The sequence below is a fragment of the Elgaria multicarinata genome, chromosome 2 (assembly GCF_023053635.1).
Source record: "Elgaria multicarinata webbii isolate HBS135686 ecotype San Diego chromosome 2, rElgMul1.1.pri, whole genome shotgun sequence".
NCBI lineage: Eukaryota > Metazoa > Chordata > Lepidosauria > Squamata > Anguidae > Elgaria > Elgaria multicarinata.
This window is the reverse complement of record NC_086172.1, coordinates 167,818,007-167,842,801: the sequence shown is the minus strand read 5'-3', so window position 1 is coordinate 167,842,801 and position 24,795 is coordinate 167,818,007.

Genomic DNA, 24,795 nt, shown 5'->3' with positions numbered 1-24,795 from the left:
TATGTACCTTCTCGGAGCTTAAGATCATCTTCAGGGGCCCTTCTCCGTGAGCCCCTGCCAAAGGAAGTGAGGCAGGTGGCTACTAGGAGGAGGGCTTTCTCCGCTGTGACACCCCAGTTGTGGAATGAGCTCCCCAGAGAGGTCCGCCTAGCGCCTACACTGTACTCCTTTCGTCGCCAGCTGAAGACCTTTTTATTCACTCAGTATTTTAACACTTATTTTTAACTTAAATTTAAATTTTACTGTTCTAACTCTGTATTTTAATCTTTTATCAATTTTTGCTGCGTGGTTTTATCCTGGTTGTGCTTTTTATACTGTATTTTGTATTTGTGCTTTTAACCTGTTGGTTGTTTTATCATGGTTTTAATTTTTGTGAACCGCCCAGAGAGCTTCAGCTATTGGGTGGTATAAAAATGTAATAAATAAATAAATAAATAAGCAGATTCCTCCCTAGACCCAGCCACTGCCACAGCCAGGGGAATAGATAGGTTCTCACGACTTAGGATTAGATGAGCTTAAAGACCACTGCTGCTCTTTCTTCCTTGTGCGAATCCAGGGGCCTTGCTAGACAAGGCCTTACCGCGCTTTGTGGGCCGGTTTCCCTGCTGTGCGTCCAGATGACGCACAGGGGAATCCGGCGCCAGGCCGCACTGAGGCCTCCTCTAATGCGCCATAAGCGAAGTCGCTTATGGTGCGCCTTTTTCACAGCCCCGGCCTCAGGCCGGGGCTGCGAAATGTCTAGGAAGGTCCGTGGCTTTTTGCGGCTACTCGCTTACTTGCGAGTAGCCGCAAAAAGCCACGGACCTGGCACAGTGCTCATACGAGCGCTGTGCCCATCGTGCCGGGAGGGGGTGATCCGGGGGGTGGGAGATGGGGGAGGGAAGGCCGGACCGACAGGAGAGGGGATGGCGGGGGGGGCGACGAATGGGAGATGGCGAGGGAGGACGGGGGGCGACAAACGGGAGATGGCGAGGGAGGACGGGGGGCGACAAACGGGAGATGGCGAGGGAGGACGAGGGCAACAAACGGGAGATGGGAAGGGAGGACGGGGGCGAAGAACGGGAGATGGCAAGGGAGGACGGGGGCGACGAACGGGAGATGGTAAGGGAGGACGGGGGGCGACGAACGGGAGATGGCGAGGGAGGACGGGGGGCGACGAACGGGAGATGGTGAGGGAGGACGGGGGGCGACGAATGGGAGACGGCGAGGGAGGACGGATGGGGGGGTTAACAAAAAAAACCCTACCTTCTCCAGAGTCTTCGGGCCGCACGTGGCCCCTTTAAACTAAAAATAAAATGGCGGACGCTGCAGGGCTTGCGTCGTCCCTGCGCATCCGGCATCTGGAAGCTGAGGTGGCGCGCGCTAACGTTAGCGCGCCGTGGCCCCGCCTCCCTGCCGGCTTATCCCGGCAGGTCTAGCAAAGCCCCAGGAGAACATTCCGATGGAGAGCCAAAACAGATGTCAGCATTGGTGGACACTGCCAGAACACTCAGCCTTTAGCAGATGCCCCAAAGTGCCAGTAGCTGATGCTGGCCCTCAAAATCTTTTAAATAAATAAATACAAAAACCTGCCCCCTTCCTTACTCTGCCCTGGGGGCTTCCCATCCAGCTCTTATAAGTTCAAGCAGTCTTTTTTTTCAGTTTCGCAGCACTTTGATTCAAGAAGCACACACACTATTTTCAGGCAGTAGTTAAGTTGCTGCATCATCACCACAAAATCTCAAGATTTTGAGCTGGGCCCCAAAGACAAGCTGAGATATGAGTTTGTCATTTCCTATTGCACCTGGCTTGACCTTGGGGGAGCTAGGGGTGGCAACGGCCGACAGAAAGCTCTGGCGTGGGCTGGTCCATGAAGTGACGAAGAGTCAGAAGCGACTGAACGAATAAACAACAAAAAGTATTCTGAAAAACAATTCCCCAGTTAAGCACTGAAATGTCTTGGGTTGTTTTTGCTATTCCCATGGTTCCAGGGATGCCTCTGCAGCAGATAAAACCATGTAAGAAGATCAGAAACAATTTGAGACACTGCAGTTCAGCCAGGAGCTACTTGTTTGTAATAAAAGCTCTCCGGAATATCCAGGGCAAACACCTTCACTGGTACAATTCAAACATTTAAAGAAATAAAGATCTTGCTTGTTTTGGGGGTCTAATTCACCAGCATCCTTGAGATGATAATGCTATAACCACAAATGTACCATCCCCACTTTAACTGTCTGTGTTGCAGGAGAATAACTGCATACCCCTTCTGTGTACATGCTTTTATACCTGATTTGTTCACAGGTAATAGTGCTACTTAATCCAGATCATGCATACAGCTGAACCTGGAATGAATGAATGAATACACATATAGATTTATGAATTGATGAAAGCATGTTCACTTTAAGGGAGTTCACATTTCAAAGCAATCCATGATATGAACATCATCATCATCATCATCATTATTATTATTATTATTATTATTATTATTATTTATTACATTTATATACTGCCCCATAGCCGAAGCTGTCTGCGCAGTTTACAAAGATTAAAAGACTGAACATTAAAAATCAATATACAAAAATTAAAAACATAAAACAGCTAACATTTGAAACAATTTTTAAACGCTCAGCCAGGCCAAAGCTAGTTCCGGAGTCAGTTAAAACTCAACATATGCTATTAAATTCCTGGGAGAAAAGAAAAGTCTTAACCTGGCACCAAAAAGATAACAAAGTTGGTGCCAGGCGGACCTCATCGGGGAGATTGTTACATAATTGGGGGGCCACCACAGAAAAGGCCCTCTGCCTTGTTGCTATTCTCTGAGCTTCCCTCGGAGTAAGCACCTGGAGGTGGACCTTAAACCTTAGAACATAAGAAGAGCCATGTTAGATCAGACCAAGGGGTCCATTTAGTTCAACACTCTGTTCACACAGTGTCCAAAGATCTGTTGACCAGGGACCCACAAGCAGGACATGGTGCAACAGCAGCCTCCCATCCATGTTCCCCAGCAACTGTCTCGGATACTGGCTTACTACTATAGGCTTACTGTCTCGAATACTGGAGGTATCACATAGCCATCAGGACTAGTAGCCATTGATAGCCTTCTCCTCCAGGAATTTATCCAATCCCCTTTTAAAGCCATCCAAATTGATGGCCATCACCATATCTTGTAGAAGTGAATTCCATAGTTTAATCTGCACTGTGTGAAGAAGTATTTCCTTTCATTTGTCCTGAATCTCCCACTAATCAAATCAGCTTCATTGGATGACCCTGTGTTTTAGTAATATGAGAGAGGGAGGAAAATGTCTCCCTATCCACATTCTTCACACCATGCATAATTTTGTACACTTCTATCTGGTCTCCCCTTAGTCTCCTTTTTTCTAGGCTAAACAATCCCAGCTGTTGTAACCATCCCTCATAGGGGAGATGCTCCAGCCCCTCAATCATTTTAGTTGCCCCTTTTTGCACTTTTTCCAGCTGTATAATTTTTATTTTATTGTTTTAGGTGTGGTGACCAGAACTGTACACAGTATTCTAAATGTGGTCATACCATAGACTTGTATTAGGGCAGTCTGATAGTGGCCATTTTATTTTCAGTTCAAGGAGCTGGGATAGTGAAGAGGAAATGAAAAAGTAGAATCCAGAGAAAGTCAGTGGGTACAATCCAACAAAGGTTCATTACACCCAAGCCCCACTGAAATCAATACCTAAATCCACAGTAAAGTGGTTCGAATCCAATTGATTTCAATGAAAGCACCCGCGGGCCTGTTATTGAATTGTGCTCATTGTGTGTGTGTGTCTCTCTCTCTTTGTGACTGAAATGAATCATTAGCAATTGTGCTTTTCTACATCCTTCCTTGGGAATGGCAGCAAGCCGCCCCTCCTCACTGCCCGCCTCTTCCTTAATACGCAGACCACATCCACAGATGGCCCTCTGAGAATCTAGGGCAAGGCCCCTATCCTCTCTTTGAGGTTGCAAATGTGCATTTTTTACCCTCGCTGCCACGCAACAGGTTCTCTCTGCGGGGGGAGTGGGGAGGGCGACCAGGGGAGATTCAATCGCTCAGTATTGTCTAAATTACATATGTTGGAAGATATTCCAGGCACTCTATAATTAGCTGGTGAGGAAAAGCATTTCTGATTCATTAGGTCAACTTTAATGGTTTCCTCATTAAAAGTTTTTGCTGTTAAGCTGACAGAAGCTAGAATTTAATAGTGGCTCCTAGCACTTTCTTTATGAGCAGATCTCTATTGAATCCGTCTTTATCACCTGAAGAGAGGTTTTTAAATGGAAATTCCTCGGCCCTGAGCAACGTAGATTGACCATAGGCCTAGAGATGGTTCTGCCCCGGCTTTAATAAACTTGAGACCTATATTGCCACAAAGGTCACCCCACTCATTAGGGATGGCTTGGCCGGTTTTCAGTGGGACTTTAACTCTCTCGTCCACCCCTGTTCTTCTTTGATATTAAACAGACATAAGAAGAGGAGTTTGTGGGTGTGGACGTCTGCTCTGAGGAGAAACCCAGCAAAGGTGTAGCAGCTTTGGATCACAGCTACCAAGGCTTTCAAACCATCCTGTGTGAGTCTTCTTTTGAAAGCAGGAGATGGCTTGTGTCACACAGTCAAGCCGTAAACCGCTGACCTCTCGCCCATCTTGAGAGTCAGGTCATACTTTACCCATGACTTACAAGCAATTCTGACCTCTTTGGGCAAGCATATGAGGGGCATAAGGATGGGGAAGAGGCATCTCTCTACCAGTGGGCAGAAGGTAGCCTCACTCTGGAGGACACTGTTACATCTGCAGAATACCAATTGGGAGCCACTGTAATGTCAGCAGTGTTCCCACTGGCAGAATATCAGAAAATCCGGCTCACTGCCTCCTCCCGTGTGTACCTGCCCAAACCCAAAGATCGTCTTCAGGGGTCTGTCTCTGTGAGCCCCTGCCAAAGGAAGTGAGGCAAGTGGCTACCAGAAAGAGGGCCATTTCTGCTATGGCACCCCGGCTGTGGACCAAGCTCCCTAGAGAGGCTCACCTATGTTGTACTCCTTTTGGTGGTGAAGTCCTTTATATTTTCCCAGTATTTTAGCATTTCAGCATCCTGGTCTTTTAGCTCTGCAGTTTTAAATAGGAATGTTACAGGCACCCAACTGGGTCTGGGAGTCTGACGGACTCCCCCGTATCTGGCCCCCAGACCTAGTCAGGTGCCTGCAGTATGTTCGCTGGCCTGTGGGTCAACTGCCTGCATGACCTGAGTGCCTGGCAGCTACCTGCCCTCATCCGGAGCCTCCGCTGTGTGCAACAGTGAAAACCCCAGAAATTGCACCTTTCCCCAATTACATACATAGCAGCCGTAGAGGCCTCATTTACGCAACAGGAGAAATTACATCACTTCTGGACCCTCCATTGTTGCACACAATGGAGGCTCCAGAGAAGGGCAGACAGGTTCACGACATCATCAGATGCTCACTGAGCCACAAAAGAGTGTTTTATGATTTGTTATTCTGGGGTGCTTTGTTTTGTTTTGATATTGCTGTGCCTTCCTTGAACCATTGGACCATACCTCAGTTGCAGAGAACCTGCTTTACATGCAGAAGGCCGCAGGTTCAATCCCCAGCATCTCCAGGTGTGGCTGGAAACACTCCTTCCTGAAACCCTGGAGTGCTGCTGCTGCCAGTCAGTGTCGACTGTACTAGGCTAGATGGACCAATGGTCTGATTCAGTATAAGGCAGTTTCCTATGAGTACTATGGTATGAAATTATTATATCATCATCATCATTATTCTCTCTATATATAAAATCCTAAGGCGGCTTGAGGCTGGTGTTATCTCCATCCACACACAGGTCTGGATGAGGACACTTACTTATTGGTTGCGGCTGCATCTAACTGCTATGGGTCTGCTCCCCCTGATATTGAGAGACTATGGATTGCTGGATGAAAGCTGCTAATAAGAGGCTAAATTTAGTTGGCTTTTCATCTCAATGCCTATTAGGTCTAGGCTTTCCCAAAGCTAAAGAAATTCTGAAACAGCGTTTATTGGACATCAAAAGTCAAAACAGCTTGTCCACTATGAGGAACTGACCTCATTTAGTCCTGCAGATAAGGCACCAGTGTATTTACAGCAGCTCACATACCCTAAACATAGAACAGCCTTTTCAAGAGCACGTCTCAATGCGCTTCCTTCTGTGGTTCTAGAAGGCTGCTTTAGGAGAATTCCATACTATAATCGAGTATGTATCTGTGGAGATGGTGACATCGAAACCATCGCCCACGTGCTGCTATACTGCTCTTTGTAAAGAAATACTCATGAAGAGTTAATAACCCCCTTATTATCGTCTTATCCAGGGCATTCAACATATTATTATGTGAACTTTCTTCTTGAGGATTGCAACAGGATGGTTACAGCAAAAACTGCGAAATTTTTAGCAATTGCTATTAAAATGAGGGCTGCAATTACACCCTGAGTTTTAAATTACATAATTTTAGCCTTAGGAAAGGAAAGGAAAGGAACCTCTCGTGCAAGCACTGAGTCATTACTGACTCTTGGAGGGACACCAGCTTTTGCTGACGTTTTCTTGGCAGGCCTTAAAGCGGGGTGGTTTGCCGTTGCCTTCCCCAGCTGTTATTACCTTTCCCCCAGCCAACTGGGTACTCATTTTACCGACCTCGGGAGGATGGAAGGCTGAGTCGACCCAAGCTGGCTGCCTGAAACCAGCTTCCGCTGGGATCGAACTCAGGCCATGGGGAGAGTTTCAGCTGCAGAAACTGCTGCTTTACTGCTCTGCGCCACACAAGACTCAATTTTAGCCTTAACTGTATTTAATGTTTTATTTGCTTGGAGATACTGAATTTTATATGTTAAGGACTTTGTTTTTTCTTGAACTCTGGACATTTATTGCCTGTTTTATGCCTTATGTTCAGTTAATTGTTCTAAATTGCAAAGGCCAATGGCTTGGTGCAAATAAAATTTGATTTGATTTGATTTGAATGCTAAGGCAATGCATGGCACAATTCCGAGGAAACCCTTTTTGTTGCTAAGCAACAGGAGATATGGGAAGAACTTTGTGTTGCTAAGCAACAGGATATATAAAGCATTGAAATATACCATTGCCAAAACACTGGTGCCTCCCACGGGTCGGCAGGCAAGCAGGAGGGGCAGCGGCTGGGAGTGAATGGGGGGAGCAGCTTGGAAGTAGCAGGGGGAGCAGCTGGGAGGGGGAGTCCCCCCTGCAAAGGCAGCTCGCCGACACATGTGGAGGCCTCAGGTGAGCACCGTGGGTTGGTGGGCGGGGTGGAGCGGCTGGGATGGAATGTGGGGCTTGCCTGGGAAGATGGGGGAGTCCAATGGATTCCCAGATGGCCTCACGCCCAGCTTTTCCGGGCAGCTGTGGAAAAGCTGGGAAAGTATAATAACGTACTAGTGTGTAGATGCTCTGCACAAGTCAAGCTAATTGCTATTATTATTATTATTATTATTATTATTATTATTATTATTATTATAAAAAAACCCTGTCTATTCACTATAATTACAATAGAAGAAGTTCTTTGGCCTCTTTTGTCAGTATGAGAGGGTTACAATGGGGAGAAGGAGCAAAATATGAGCTGTTTGAGGTCCGTGAGGTTCTCCAAATTCCTCTTCAAAGATAGATTCATCTCATTTGTGTTCCTGAACACAACCATCTTTTTTTTTCAAATTGGGAAGAACGCACATTAAAACACACACACACACACACACACACACACACACACACACACAGGTGCACACACAAAGGCCATTTCTACACCTAAGGGCCTTCAGGGAGGGAGGGGGGACAAGCCTGAATTTACCTGCTTCTGGGATTGTCCCTGGGTGTCTATACAGAAGCGCAACTTCCCAGAAGGGAAGAGGGATGTTGCACTCATCATGCCTGCCATTATTTTTTTTTTAAAAAAAAAGACAGTGCCGGAGCACACTTGCGCCCGAGCACAAAAGTACGTAAAAAAAAAAAAGGCCTGACCCCACTACCCACCCCCAATGTCCATGGACTCCCCCCGGCCTGGCTCCTTCTCTCTGCTGACCCCTGCTACTCACAGGGAGGAGGGAAGAAGAAGCTGAGAAGGGTGCCCACACTGCCCGTGGTACTCGAGATCGTCTCGGGATCACGGGAAAAAACAGGATAACTGAGGTCTCAGTTATCCCAGGGAAATGTAGGGATCATCCCTCCCTGCTCCCAGAATCCCCTATGTGCCATTTGGATGCACAGGGACAATCCAGGGATGACCCACATTAAACAGTACCTGAACAAGGTGAGGTGTAGGTGGGCTGGGCTGGGGCCTTTATAGGCAAACCTCGCACACATCCCAGGCCTCTTTGGTTTTCCGGCTCCCACGCTCCCTCCCTATATCTATTATGGGACTAGCCAGTCGCTCTCTTTGCAGGGGGGACTGAGTAGGAATTTTGCCTATCACTGATTGGCTTTATGTACAGCTTTTTTGCGTACTCCATACTAGAACTTAAACCTAGTCAAAGGTGGGTAAATAGTTCAGTTAGAAGGGTGCAGGATTGTGCGGGAATCTTAGGCTATCAGACGAGGTTGGTGAACACTCGTTGGGCACCTTTATGGTGATTGGCAGGTTCTGAGGCCTGGTCCTCCAGGGCTGAGCAACTCTCAACCCAGGATACAGTTTGCCTTTGGGGACCTCACTATCTCACCTACTCGGAGTTGAGCCCGGGCAGGGGTGACACGGGGAGGTTCCCCCAAGCACACACATGTAGCATCAGAAAGAGGCCGGGTTTTACCCAACTTCTGGCTTGGCCGAGTGGCTTGCCCATAATGCAGGCTAGTTGTCTAGAGATGTAGGCAACTAGCCTATGTAGGCACTTTCACATGCAGATCCAGGGAGGGGTGAATTACCCAATTTAAATAAAGAGGCCCTAGTTTATCCAATCTCTGGTGTCCATGTTGTTATTTCCTAACTTCTTCCTCTATCCGCAAATGAAACATTCATACACCCTTAAGAAAGAGTAGATTGAGAATAAAGAAACATATAGATAGCAAGCAAACTGGAAGTAAGATCTGGAGGTCTTACACATATACCCCCATGCTATGGCAGAGATGTCTTCTAACTCCACAGCCTCTCAAGTTAACTTGGTTGAAATAATTGGCCGTGACAGCACGGTAAGGAAGGACATGAAAAAGTCACCTTTAAAAGTCACCTTTTAATTATGGAACAGGAGAGTAATATGTTATGCTTTAGCAGTCTCTGCAGAGGGCTCTGAATGGGAAGAGAACTCTCCACCCTTTGAATGTTCATTGAGGAATCAATCTCTCTATGGCTCTTCTTTTAACTTGGCCAGATGATATTGCCAAATGGACCCAGAGAGCTTTGAGATTCCTTCCTTTGTGCCTGTTCTTGTGCAGGTATAAGAACACTTTGCACAAGTTAGCTGCAGGCAACTCGTAGAGATTTCAGACAAAAACACCGGGGAGCCAAACTTTTAGGGCCTAAGTATAATTACATGCAAACAAATGGTCCGTTGGTTCAATGGTTGCTTTCCTAGAAGGAAAGCAATCAGGAGCCAGCTGAGAAACAGGCGGGGGTGAAACAGCCTGCTAAGACCAAAACAACAACAACCTTCAGTCTCATCCTGCTTTTTACTGACAACCGCTCCTTATTGGGCTTTCCTCAGGGTGTCAAAACAACCCAGAGTCGTGTGGCACCTTGAAGGCTAACACATTTATTCCAGCATAAGCTTTTGTGGATACAGTCCACTTCTTCAGATGCATGAAATGTTAACCTCAAACTGTCCGATTTATATTCACCTACTGTGGGTGGAGTTTGGGAGATGTAAACTGCAAACAGAAATGCAAAACGTATAGACAGTGATAGTTAACAGCTGCCATTCACAAAATGTTGATGGGTGATAACACAGTAGGGGTGTGCACGGACCCCCCGCTCCGCCCCGTGGGCCAATCCGAAAATTTCGGATCGGCCCACTCCGCTCCGCTCCACGCCGCTCCACCCATACTCCGCTCCTCTTCGCCGCGGAGCTCCGGCTCCGAATCGGAGCTCCGCAGTGAAGGGGAGTGGCACCAGGTAAGGACGGGAGAGGAGGGCGGGGGGGTTACTGGGCTCTGCCGCCATCGTCGCCCATGCGACAATGGCGGCAGAGCCCGGTAAGGGACCAAGGGAGAGGGGGGCCTTACCTGCCTCCATCCGCGGTCCGTCGGCGTCTTCAATTGAGCCCGCGGTTCAACCAGGAAGTCTGGGCCGCAAGCAGAGGCAGGTAAGGGAGAGGAGGGCGGGGGGGTTACCGGGCCCTGCCGCCATCGCCGCCCAGTAAGGGACCAAGGGAGAGGGGGGCCTTACCTGCTTCCGTCCGTGGTCCGTCGGCGTCTTCAATTGAGACCGCGAACGGAGGCAGGTAAGCGAGAGGAGGGCGGGGGGGTTACCGGGCCTGCATGGGCGACAGCGACAGCAGCAGGGCCCGGTAAACCCCACTTACCTTTCCGGCGGAGCTCCGGATCGAGGCGAAGGGTCCGCCTTCACCTCAATCCTCTTCGCCACGCTCCGCCAGCCCCCCAATCCTCTTCACCTCCGCCTTAAGGGGAGGTGAAGCACCCCGCTCCGCTTCTAATTCGCCGGTTCGATTAGAAGTGGAGCACATCCCTATAACACAGACATCGGTGGTATGGTGAGATGAGTACGGAGTCTGTTCCCAGTTTCAGTTCTCAGATCCAGTCATAGATCCAACACCAAGCATCAATAATAGCTATTTTCTAAGTGTCCAGGTGGCCAATTTGAGCCTCTACTTGAGCCTCAGTATTCTGAACCCACATAGCCCTCAATCCCAACAAGGTAGAAGTACCAGATGTACTGATGCCTGTCCTGATGGTGCGGAATGAAGGGTGATGCTGTTGCCAGAGTCCCAAGTCCCCTTTGATGTCATACAATGCCATGTAAGAGCAAATATAGATGAAGTCATAGATCAACATATTTGCCTCCTGTAAAAGTGGATTTACAGAGCATCTCTGGCTCCCAATGAATTGCTGTTGGACAGAGGGAGACTTTGCTGGTTCAACAGCATGAACAGCTTGACCAGCAAGGAAATTATCCTCAAGTCGCTGAGATTTTAGTTTGCTTATTGATTGATTTAGCATATTTTTGGATCGCACCTCTGCTCAATGGGCACTTGAGGCAATGTACAAGTAAAAACAATGTTAAAGTAATAAATTACAGATACTACGAAAAAGCTAGGCAAGACCATCAGGAAAAACTACAATGCAATAAAACCAGGGATTCACAGTCAAATCAGAGAGTGGTATTAACTGTTAAAAGCCCAGTGGAGCAATACTGTCTCTTCACCAGCTATCTCAAGGATAATAAAGAAGAGGTTAGCTTAACTTCTTTGGAGAGGATCTTCCACAACCAAGGTGCTGCTACACAAAAGTCCCTGTCTCATGAACTCGTCAATCTCATCTCTCTATGAGGTGGGACACATAACAGGGCCTTAGGTGATGAAGGCAGATTTTGGGGCAAGCTCATGCCAGGGGAAATGTTCTTTCAGATGCCCTGGCCGCAAGTCACTGTCGGTGTTATGGAAGCCACACCAGCTCTTCCAAGACTGTTGTTATGCACCGGACTGTAAAATGCACACTAATGAGTCTGCTAAATTTTGCACTAGCTGAACAGTGATCTAAACATGACATGATTATGGCATGATATAAATGATTGACACTAACAAATGATAGCCTGATAAGATGGTGGGGGGACGGGACACTGTGTTCATAACTTATTCCTTTATCAACATGCTATGCTATTGATTCAGAGAGAGATTCCTTTGATGTCCTGACCTTAAAGCCAAAATCTTTAATGCAGCTCTCCCAATTGGCACTTGGACTGAGGATTTATAAACGCCCTCTCTCCTTTTCAACCATCCTAGGTCACACCTGCCTTCCATCCGACTGTACTGCCTTTGTGCAAATGGAACAGCTTTCACCCTGAAAGAATAATAATAAAAAAACTAAAAGCCATTCATTAACATCAGAAATGCAAAACAAATTTCGCTAAGCCGATTACTGTTAACCGAGTAGCCGAGAGCTCTGTTCAAATTGACATGGGAGAAGAAAACGCCTTTGATGCCCTCGGTAACAAGTAGCTGTCTCCTCTCGTAGAGTCTTGTGCTTCCTAATTACCTAATTCTGAAAGCATTAAGGTAATGCTGATGGAGAGTCACTCAGCCAGGGCTGAATTCCTTCTTCACTTCCAGAGGATTTTCAGGCTAGGATTGACTTCAGTGTATCAGAAAGTGAGGATTGCTTCTGTCTCTACAGAAGCAATCCTACGCATGATACTCAGAAACAAATCCCACTGTGTCCAATGAGGATTGTTGTCCTTGATAAACTGTGAAATAGATATGTATGGATTGGTTTTTATATCTCTAGAGATAATGGGCCTTGCTAGACCTACCGCTGAATCTGGCGGTGAGGAGGGGCCAGTCTACACCTGAGGCGTGACGGGGCCGAGGGAAGCCCCGTCACGTCTGCCATTTCCCCTCCCCCCTTAAAGTGGCCACATGCGCAGGAACGCACCAATGGCCAGGTAAGTGTGTGTATATATATATATATATATATATATATATATATATATATTAAAAAAAAGCCCCCCCACCTTCCCTGGCCTCCAATTCCCCCTCCCCCCATGTCCCCACCTGCTGTATGCCGCTGCCCGCCGCCAATGTCCCAAGTCGCTCTGTGCCGCCGCTGCCGCCAATGACTACGATGTCCCCCCAGCTGGCGTTTGCTGCGGTCTGTCCCCCGGCCTGTGATGCCTGCAGGCTGGGGGACATGACGAAAGCAGGAAATGCTGGCTGGGGACATCGGCGTCATTGGCAGCGGCGGCGGCACAGAGCAACTTGGTACAGCGGCGGCGGCGGCAGCATACAGCAGGTGGGAACATGGGGGGAGGGGTGATTGGAGGCCAGGGGAGGGGGAGAATCGGGGGAGGGGGGGCGGGAGCGCTGTTGCCCGTCTGCCGCTTTTCCTGGCTACTTGCACGTAAGTGCGGTAGCCAGGAAAAGCGGCAGAACGGTCCACACACCCACGGTTCCGGCCTCAGCCCAACCTAAGGCTGGGACCGCAGGAAAAACTGGGCTAAAAGGGGTTTCAATTACCCCAGGCCCAGGGAGGTTTCACCCCTGCCTGACCCTGGGATCTCCTGTGCATCAACTGGATGCACAGGATGCACATAAACCTCCGTCTTGCAAGGCCCAATATATACATACACAGATGATGCAATCCAATGGGCCTGGTTCAGCCCTCACAATCTTGGTTCAACAAATTAAGCTTGTAGCCTTTTCTCAGGCAACATAAGAACCTAAGAAGAGACCTGCCAAGAGTCCGTCTAGTCCAGCATTCTGTCCACACAATGGCCAACCAGCTGTTGACAAAGAAGTCACAAGCAGGAAATGAGGGCAACGGCACCCTCCCACCCAACTGGTGTACATCGGTTTATTATGTCTGCTATTGGAGATAGCATATAGCTAAAAGGACTAGTAGCCATTCTCCTACAGGAATTTGGCAATCCCCCTTTAAAGTCATCCAAATTGGTGACCATTACTACACCTTGTGGTAGTGAATTCCACAGTTTATGTGTTGTGTGAAGACGTACTCCCTTTTATTACTACAAGCTTGATCAGTCTCTCCTCCCTTGTCCCCTTCCCCTTCCCTCCTACTCTCCTGCATCCACCATCAACAAAAAATACCTGGGTTTGTTAAACTGCAGTTTCCCATGAAATCCAAAATGAGGAACTGCAGTTTGAATGGTTCCTACAAACAAGGACTGCAAACCAGAATCAAACTTGATCAACAATGGTTTGCAATCACGATGGTAATCTTCAAGCCACAGTTCATCCATTCCAACAAACCATGGTTTGTTGGACTGGGATTGTGACATCAGAACTGTGCCATAGTTAAATGTGCTGAAATTTATCTAGAATCTAATGTTTCCCATAGGCAGCTGGTCGGTCACTGAGTGAACGGAATGCTGGACTTGATGGAGCCCTAGGCTGATCAGCATAGCTCTTCTTTTGCCCTTGATCTAGCTATACACTATAATGATTAAGAAATGAACCAAAGCTCTCAAACAGAAAGTATGCGCACGCTCATATATCACATGGAAATGTTAAATGGTGAGATGGGACCTAATTGACTTTTTTATGGTTGAGCATGACACTAAATCGAAGTCCAACACTATATATGCACAGCATATTGACTATTATCTCTACTGTCTCCGACATATAGAAATCAGGTTATGGGCACAATCCTATGAGTTGCACCCTGGTGAGATAGAAGCCTCCAAACTCCACTTCTATGAATCCAGTGCTCTCCATAGCTGCTACCAGCGGTGGGTGGGAAAAGGACAGAGCTGATTTTCACCTGTCTATCTTCCATGTTGTTCTTTATTCAGGTCTCTGAGCCATCTAGAGAGGGCACCATGGTGGAGGCAGGACTGGGCCTGGAGAAGCCATGAGATTCCTCATAACTTGGCCTCTCTGCTCCCCTCCCTGTCCCACTCACCAGAAACACCCCTTTTCCTTCCCTCAGAGGCCATATTTGCTACCTCATGAATCAGCTGGCATGGTCCTTTCCATGGCAGCTGCAAGAGGGCAAGGAAGGGAAGAGGAGAGAGAAGGGATGGGCAGGGGATGAGATACTGGACTCTCCCTTCCAAGATCATAGCATTGTCTACAGCCTTGGAGGGGAACTCCAAAGAATCCATCCATGATTCCTAGGAAGCTTTCCCAGGACCACAGGATTGCTCTCTAAGTAATCTATAGTTACCCAGGATTTAAATCTCTTCCTCTTTTGAAAAATGGGTGCTATATCCAACCCTATTTATTTATTTATTTATTTATTTATTTATTATATTTTTATACTGCCCAATAGCTGAAGCTCTCTGGGTGGTTCACAAAAAACAGCATGGCTTTTGGGGCCATGCTGTAGGATGAGTTATTAAATACAATAGTTAATATTTCTACTTAATGCCTTCAGGATCTTCAGCTGACTGTGATCACCTTGTTAACTTGAGTCCATTTGACTTGTCCAGTTATAACTTTTGCCAGTGCTTCAGACAAGCACAACCAAAATTTGCTTAAAATCACCAGTGCACCCAAAATGACCAAGTAGAATTAAACATGTTTTACAATCTTGTACCATACAACTCTAATTAAACCAGATTAGCCAAATCCTAGCTCCCAGGCTAAACCCAAACTAATCACAATGTGAATCTTTATTATTGTTGTTTTTAATCCATCTAATAAAATCATAATTATCAGATTACTGGATTTACAAATCTTGTGTTCTCTAGTTATGCTGCAATATACAATGAGCATGACATATTACACAAGCATTTCATTAAACCCAGGTTGGACTTTTTGTAATTGCCCACTTATGTACAAATTTGATTTGATAACACTGTGGTCATTGTTTTGAATTAGTTCAACCACAGAAACAGAATAGGTTAATGGAAAATTATATATATCCAAAAGCATAACAAAATGCTATTATAAATACTAATATCTCATTCAAAATTAAAACAATAGTTTAGCAGTCAGAGATGCATCACATACGTAAATTGTATATTCTGACAATACTAATTTCCAAAGTCAAGGGTGTACGCATATGTAACACTAATATTCCAAATGCATTTTGACCAATCTGGTCTTCTTCAGTGGAAGAAAACATAAACAATTATTACAGCCTTACTAAAGCAAAATTACATGGCATTTGGATTCCCACATGATACCAGTAGTTGTTATATATACGGAAAACTGAGATCCACACCATGGAAACTGATAACTGCATAAAAAACAATCCCTCCTACATTCAAATGTCACTCATTCTTTCTGCCGGAAGCAGCCATTTAACATAACCCAAATAAATAAACCTGTTGTTCTAAACAGTTTTTTGAATGTTCATCCATCCTCCCAACTCTTGGAAGAGGATTAGAAAGGGAAAGAAAAATACTCCGGGTGAATGACTGGCTACGCAGGTGGTGCTGACGTGAGAAATTTGGATTCTGGGATCACAGGCTGTTACTTGGAAGATGGACTGCTGGCAAGGGACAGGTTGCACCTCACAAGCGCTGGAAAGAATGTGTTTGGCCACAGCGTGAAGAACTTGATCAGGAGGGCTTTAAAGTTTAAACTGAATCTTACAGGGGTGGGAGATGTAAACTTTGAGGCAACAATGGATGAAGGCCCATGCACCATAACACAGGGAACAGCTCCGATAGTGCCCCAAAATAGTGTTCACAACAATGTAGGAATGAAGCCAGACTATAAAGCACATGGTCTTCGATGTGTGTGTCTATTTACAGGGATGTGCGCTAGAACTATGGTGCACCCTCCCCACTCCCCTCAGAAAACTAACTTCTAAAGACTTGAGATCGAGACTGAGACCTGCAAAATGCCAACTCACATTAACATTTTAATCTTAATTAAAATTAGCTTAATTAAAGAACCTAGCATTTCGCCTTCATTAATGGTGCTTCACCATCAATTGAACACTTTTCTCTTTCAAAAACATTTTAATTCTCTTGATGTTGCTCTTTAAGTTGTTTATTATTATTATTATTATTATTATTATTATTATTATTATTATTATTTACATTTATATCCCACTTTTTTGCTCCAAGGAACCCAAGGCAGCGTACGTAATTCTCCTCCTCTCCATGTTATCCACACAACAACAACCCTGTGAGGTAGGTTGAGCTGAGGGTCTGTGACTGGCCCAAAGTCACCCAGTGGGTTTCCATGGCCGAGTGGGGACTAGAACCTGGATCTCCCAGCCCCCAGTCCAACACTTTAGCCACTATACCACCCTGGCTCATCCCTACTAAAAACCCTCTTACCACTTGGCAGGAAAGCTCACTCGTGAGGAGTTTGGACACCCGCATGGGTTCTCCATTCGGTGGTAGGTCTTTCCTGAATACAGATAACTTGAGAAACCAGCCCTGTGCTGCATTAGGTCTCCCAGTCCAACACCTTAGCCACTACGCCACATTGACATATTATCTATTAGTTAAGTATTATCTATTATTTTTCTTTTCTTTTTCCCCGCTTATCCTGTTGTAGTTATTTTGTTTTGTTCATTTTATTATTCTAACGATGTAAATCCTTTAGGGTGGTCACTTACTCATCATAGGAACATAGGAAGCTGCCTTATACTGAGTCAGATGATTTGTCCATCTAGCCCAGTATTGATGACACTGACTGGCAGCTGCTCTCAGGGTTTAAGGCAGGATTTTTTCCTGCCGTACCTGGAGATGCCAAGGATCGAACCTGAGACCTCCTGCATGCAAAGCAGGTGCTCTACCACTGAGCCCCTCCCTGGGCTCCCCTTCATTGCCAACCCCCCCAAAAAAACAAATGCATCACCCCAAAAGAGCATAGTAGAGGGTCCAGATGTGCATAATATTTGCATGTGATGGTTTATAGGTTCAGATGCAAAGTTGGAAACAGTGACCGTAATTTAACTATAAATATAATCCATCTCACCCATATGTGAAGACCGTGACCAGGTGAGCTGAGTGTTTGCTCAGGCTGCTGCCCAGGTGCTAACTGTTGATAACAATGTTAAGGTCCCTGCTCTCCTGGGTCAGAACCAGGGTCCGTCAAGCCGGCTGGGACGGAGAGCTCGGGGGAAGAAGGCGGAGTGGAGAGCTTCTTCCGCTCTCCACCCCGCCTTCTTCTGCCGAGCTCTCCGAGCCGGCTGGCGAGGAGGGAGTTGGGTGGCGGCGGCAGCGCTGGCAAGGACGCTTCTTCCTCAGCTCTTTTACAGGCGAGTTACACAATCGTTTTCGGGGTGCACTGGGGGCGGATGGAAGCGCCCTGAGAACGATGTGCGGATTCCCCCATTGATAGCCTTCTCTTCTTCCTTCTTTTTAAACCATATGACTGGACAGTCCTTTGAATAGAGAAATGTCTTCTTTAAAGTAGGGCACATGGCCACATCGATGGTTGTTGGCATTTCAATTCTGAATAGTTCTTAGATTTTGTTAGCTCCGTTGAGTAAAGACAGAGCCCGAAGAGCACCCAACTGCATTCATTGATACAGTTAAACACTTAACCGAAAGAACATTAGGTGTCTGTGTACCCTCCTATAAATTATTATACCAAATACAGATTGAAGTTGTAAAAGTTTTTAAAGCAAAATAGCCAATTGTATTAACACTCAAAGTGATATATCATAAACTGCATATAGACATAATGGAATTCCTATATGCAGTTTATGATATATCACTTTGAGTGTTAATATAAGTGGCTGTTTTGCTTTAAATGTTTTTTGCTTTAAAAACTTTTACAACTTCAATCTGTATTTGGTATAATAATTTATAGGAGCATACACAGACACCTAATGTTCTTTTGGTTTTGGTTAAGTGTTTAACTGTACTTAGTGTATGCAGTTGGCTGCTCTTCGGGCTCTGTATTTACTCGTATCTTTACAACTGCAGCTCCGTTGAGTGCCTCCATTTGGAGAGGAAGAGCAGGATTTTTTTTAAAAAAAATGCTGCACTATATACAACTATACAAACAGATCTTTCTTTTGTTTTGTTTTTAGAGGGAACCCCCTCCATATGAAAAAATGAAAACAAAATTCAAACAATAAATTGCCAAAAAAAAAGGGACTCTCCTTCATAAATAGGGCAGTTGTAGTCTATCTAGTCCAGGGGGGTTTTAAAACAAATTTTCCAACTGCACAAATGCCCTGTCAGACATACACACCCTGCCTCCGCCCATGCCAAACACATTATTTCTCTTTCACGACTGGACAGATTATCACCAACACTAGTAGCACCTTAAACTTAAAGACAGATTGACAGGGTCATATGGATACCCAGGAAGGATGACAGACCAAGAGAAGTACACCACTGGTTGTCACCAACAGCCTCCAATTGAAACCACTGCAACGGATCATCAGTGAACTCCAACCCATCATCAGCACAGACTCTTTTCTCTCCCAAGACTTGGGAGGCAGAGCAGTCCTGGCCTATCGACGACAACCTCCCATGCTGAAGCGGATGCTAACCAGCAACAGTACACAGGACAGAGTCACAGACAAAGGAACCAGACCAAGCAATAAACCCAAGTGCCAACTCTGCCCCCACATCTATTCAGGCAACACTGTCACAGGACCCAACAACATCAGGCACACCATCAAGGGCTTTTTCACCTGCATCCATATATAATTTGTGTTACATGCCGTCCCTGACTTTGTCTATTGTTAAGTTCTTAATAAACACATACACATAACACGGGTCTTATTTTTTCCAACACTTTTTTCAACTGCACATTGTCAGATTTCCGACAGCACATTTTTTCCTAACTGCACATTTTGTGTCCAACTGCACACTAGTTGATGGGGTGGGGTGGGGTAATGAGTGTGGTGGGGGAGGATTAGGACACAACAGCCACAAGAACATTTCCAGCTAGGCCAAAAGGCCTGGAGTTCAGCTGTTGAGGAGAGGTGTCAATTGTTTTACAGCCTTATGGCCGCCTGTAATATACTCATCAGTTTACGACGTGCCTCGGCTGGATTGATATTGCTCATTTGCCAGACTTGCCATATGTCGATAGACCCCAAAACCTCAGAGCAATCTGTAGGCCATAGAACTTCATCATTGGAGAAAGGGGGAAAGCGCCAACAGAGACATCTGAGCAACTCCTTCATGACAGTTAAAGTAGTAATTTCCTGCATTCAGTCCGAAGGAGCGATTCTCATGTTCTTAACGCTGGTGTGGAATTCACAGGGCAGTAGCCTTGCCCAATCTTTTCCAAAAGGATTGCAATTAGGAGGGGGTGTTTGCTTTTGGGATAGGATAGGGATGTCCAGATTTTGCGTGTTTCATGGATTCTGCAGTGTCGTTCATTCCTGCGTCGTTCACAAATGAATTTGATACTTTTCTTTTCTTTTGTTTTGGAGAAAAATGCACAAATCATTCCCTAAGAAAGTTCGCATTTATGTTAGTACACAACATTTAGCGTATTGTCCACCATTCCATCTGACTTTTCCCAGTGTCTATTTTCCAGCATGGCATATGTCTCAGCAGAAATGTGTGTATTTCCCTGCGAATGAATTTGTGTAAATTTCGGGAAAGGAAAAAAGAAAACAAATCCCAAAGTCTGCAGATTCTGCAGGTTGGAGTCTTAGAAATCCGAACTCATTTTAGTCCATCTTGGACTTCTACAGCATCCCTAGGGTGGAAGAAGTCTAACGTGTGAGATCTTTTGTCCTTGGCAGATGAGGACTCTGTAAAATAAGCAAAACAATCAAAGAAAAATATTTCACCAACCTAGCCACTCCATTAGATTTATTCTAGTAACAGAATGATTTATTCAGATTAGCTGCCTTTGCATGTGCCTTGTTTTCTGGTCACAATTTTACATAATTCTGTCAATGGATTTAGTGGATGTAATGTGTTGGATTCAGGATCAGCCTTCTGCAAGGGAAAGGGTTCTGATTTCCAGACATCTCCCCTCCTCCACACACATTGCCACTCATCCCATAACATTTTCAGGGGTGTGGAGGAGCCACCGTGGGGAAGAGGCAAAGTAGATTCATTTCTCCAGCTAAGATTCATTTTCTTAGTTAAGTTTCATTTCTTCAAATTTGAAACAGTACTTTCTGTTTGGAGAAAAGGGGGTATGAAAAGAGAGAATGAAAGCCAACCAGGCAAAGAGCCAGAAAAAGACCAGAGCATGAGGAAAGAGCAGGAAGAAGCAACCTGAAGAAAGTTAAATGCAGCTAGGGTAAAAGAACTTACATTTTGCAAGGTTTATTTTCTTTTAATGCCTTTTGTATCACTCAGCTCAATTGACTAAATACCTATATTTGTAATTTGGTTGTTTTAATATACTAGTAAACTGTTGTGTTTAACCTAAAGTCTCAGGAGTGTCATTCGCCCCATGTCTACAGCCTAAACCCCATGTTATTGGAAAGGGGAAAGTAAAGGAAGAAATGTTGGACTCTTAAGGTGGCAAAAGATCCTTAAGGAGTTGCTCAGAGGGTCCAGTTCATAGAAGGAACCTTGACAGTGTCTCACAGTTTAGGTCCTTCAATTGATAAATATATGTATTCATTCACATCATCAGGCAGAAGGAGATTTCTTTCAGAACTGAACTTCCTATTCAGTGATGAGAAAGAACACCTAATTTTGATTGTTCTGCTTGGAAGCAGCCAGTATTTTATTCATTCTAGGAAGCATAGCACCAAGATAGGTTCAAAATGTTTTTGTTTGTTTGTTTGAGGGGTGCTTGTTTGTTTGTTTTTGCAATTTGAAAATGAGAATACTGTATCTAACAAGTTGATATCACAGGAGAGAGGTTCAGAATATCCGGGGGGGGGGGGGGACTAAGGGAATTCCTTGGGTCTGCATCCCATTGGGATATTCTGGGCCACCTTTCTGAATAAGATGGAATTTTAAAAAAATGGCTTGGATCAGGAGTTGCTCAGTTGCAAACAGGAGGGTTCTTTCCATTAGCAGGACCTATGATGCAACAGTGGTTGGATCCAACAGAGGAGGATGAAAGGGGAGAAGGCCATTTTGACCTATTCCCATTTCCCCTTACAGCTCCCCCATGCTATGCCCCACAGTCTTCCAGAGGTTGTCACAACCTTCAGGAGCAAATTTGGAGGGGCACACAGAAAGCTGCAGGGATGAAGGGGAAATCCATGAAAATTCCCTTCCCTACTTCCATTTGAGGATGTTTTGAGAGTGGAACTCCAGTCAGGTGATCTCTAAAACCATCCCAAAGTCTCTTGCCATTTTACTTCTGGCGCTGTAAGGAAAATTGTACCACCAGTATTATACCCACTAATTGCACCCTAGGAAGTAACTCTTACCTTCCAGGGTTCTGGCTAATGAGTGCAAAGCGTCTGGGATGACTGGCAAGCATTAAGCCCTGATTTTTAAGTGTTCTGAATTTACATTTTATTTTATTAATATTTAATACAATTAAGGGCACAAGCCGGTGCATGTTTTAATAGGTGAAGAAAGTTCTATAACTCCCAGCATGCTGTAGGGGTTTTTTCTTTTTCTTTCTTTCTTACCTTTTTTTTTTTGGTCCAAACATGCATAGGACTGCACCCTAAATAACTCTAAACGTAATTGTCTACCTGTAATTATGTTCTGGTTATTTTTGCAATATTTCCCCCCTCCCCCATCCCTGCACACCCTCACCAGAAACTCACTGGCTACAGGATTACAAATTCACAATTCCTTCACCCACACATGGCTAAGGAATTGCGCCTCTAAGTATTCACAGGTGAGGGCTCCTCACTGCTACTCTCCATTCCCAAGGACTGTGGAACAAAGCCAGACAGGATATTAACCATGTCGTTCTATTTTTGTATTATTATTTTTAAAATAAACCACGTTTCATGGGCCATGGTATAAATTCCTTTGCCTCCAACACAATCCGGATTTGAATTCTTACACACACACCCAAAGCCCAAAACACACACTTGCCATTTGTCCCTCGAGGAAAGTGTCCATTGGTGCCAATGAAGATTTTCTACTTTGGGCAAATACCAGGTTCAGAAGGTCCAATTCAGATTGGGAGTGGGATGCTGATAAATGCCTTCTTTCCACCATCCATGGTCCTGAGAGTCATTCATTCATTTTTTTATTATATTTAAAATGTTTTTTTTAAGAGTCAACGCCTCTCAAGGCAGATTACATATTTCTATGCACACACAAAAAAACCCAAACAAGTAGAAAACACAATAATGAAATATTCAATAAAATACTGTTAAAACACTATAAAACACATCACACCAACAAAAGAGAAAACACTCATAAAAGCTGTAGCTTACTGATTATAAAAAGACCACCAAAAACATTGAAGGTATTTCAAAGTGATTTACAAAACCAAGTCTTCATGCAGAGGGCAAGATTACCTTCCTGGGGATGCCAGTTGGACAAGATATGTTTTCAGTAGGTAACAAAAAAACAGAAGGGATGGTACCTGCCTAATTTGTAGTGGTAGCGAGTTCCAAGGAGTGGGCACTACAATACTAAACACCCAATTCTGAGCCATGATGGTCTAGAAGTCTGAAATCTTCAGTACCACCAGGAGGGTATCTCTTGATGAGCACACCAACCGAGCAGGCCAGTAGGGGATCAGGCATCCTATTCACACAGTGTCCAACTAGCTGCCCATGAGAAAACCCCAAGTAGAGAAGAGAGCAGTATCACCTTCCCATCCATTTCCCCCAACAACTGGTGTACATAGGCTCACACAACGCATAGTTAAATTATGGAACTCACTTCTACAAGATGTAGTGATGGCCACCAATTTGGATGGCTTTAAAAGAGGGTTGGATAAATTCCTGGAGGCAAAGGCTATCAAAGGCTACTAGCCCTGATGGTTGTGTGCTACCTCCAGTATTCGAGGCAGTAAGCCTGTGTGCACCAGTTGCTGGGGAACATGGGTGGGAGGGGGCTGATGCACCACGTCCTGCTTGTTCATCCCTGGCCGATGGCTGGCTGGACACAGTGTGAACAGAGTGCTGGACTAGATGGACCCTTGGTCTGATCCAGCAGGGCATTTCTTATGTTCTTAAGTTAAAGCCATCGGGTCTAGCAGCCATTGATAGCCTTCTCCTCCAGGAATTTATCCAATCCCCTTTTAAAGCCATGAAAAGTGGTGGCCATCAGTACAAGTTGGGTTAGTGAACCCCAGAGTTTAACTATGGCCTTAGCTAGACCTAAGGTTTATCCAAGAATCGTCCCGGGGTCGTCCCTGCCTGCTCACGGGATATCCTGCGTGTCATTTACATGAACAGGGATGACCCCAGGATGATCCCGGGATAAACCTTAGATCTAGCTAAGACCTATGTGCCATGTGAAGAAATACTTTCTTTTACCTGTCCTGAATCGCCCATCGATCAACTTCATGGAAGGAGCCCATTAGGTTCTAATATTATGAGAGAGAGAGAGAGAGAGAGAGAGAGAGAGAGAGAGAGAGAAGTGTCTCTTTCTCCACTTTCTCCACACCATGCATAATTTTGTACACCTCTATCATGACTCCCTTTACTCATCTTTTTCCTAATCTAAGGATCCCCAAATGTTGTAAACCTCCTTCATAGGGGTGTTGCTCCAGCTCCTTAATCATTTGCTTGTCCCTTTTTGCCCCTTTGCCAACTCTGCAATGTCTTTCTTTTAGGTGTGATAACAAGAACCGTACACAGTATTCCAAGCGTAGTCACACCACAAATCGGTACAAGGCCAGCATGATACTGGCAATTTTCTTGTTCCATTCCTTTCCTAATTATGCCTAACATGAATCCTTCTTCAGGTAGATGCAAGGGCAGGAAGAAAGACTTTGGATCCCAGCAACCATTTTAGTGACGACAGTTCAGTGAAAAGCTCCTATTCGTGAAATAACCTTAAATTGTCCCATATAATTGCCAGGAGCTGGTGTTGGTTTGGGCATTCAGCAAAGGGCTCATTACACGTCTGTCCCCACATGGATCTGCATATGCTAGACCAAATGGGGACTGAGCTGCCAGAGGAAGTTAAACAGCGGCAAACAAAAAAAGAGAGCAAGAGAGACCTGTAAATTCAAGGCCCTTTGAAATGGCCATATGCAGGATTTGTTAGCAGACAGTCCGAGAGAGCATATTGCTTCCGAAAGCACTGCATGAGTGAAGCAGAGGTAATAAATTTGATATGCCCGCTGGGGGCTGTATTTTTTGCTGCTTTTTTAAATTATTATTCTTAGTGGAAAGCTATTAAAGTATATTTGTTGAGGCATGCCCATAACTGGATTCAGT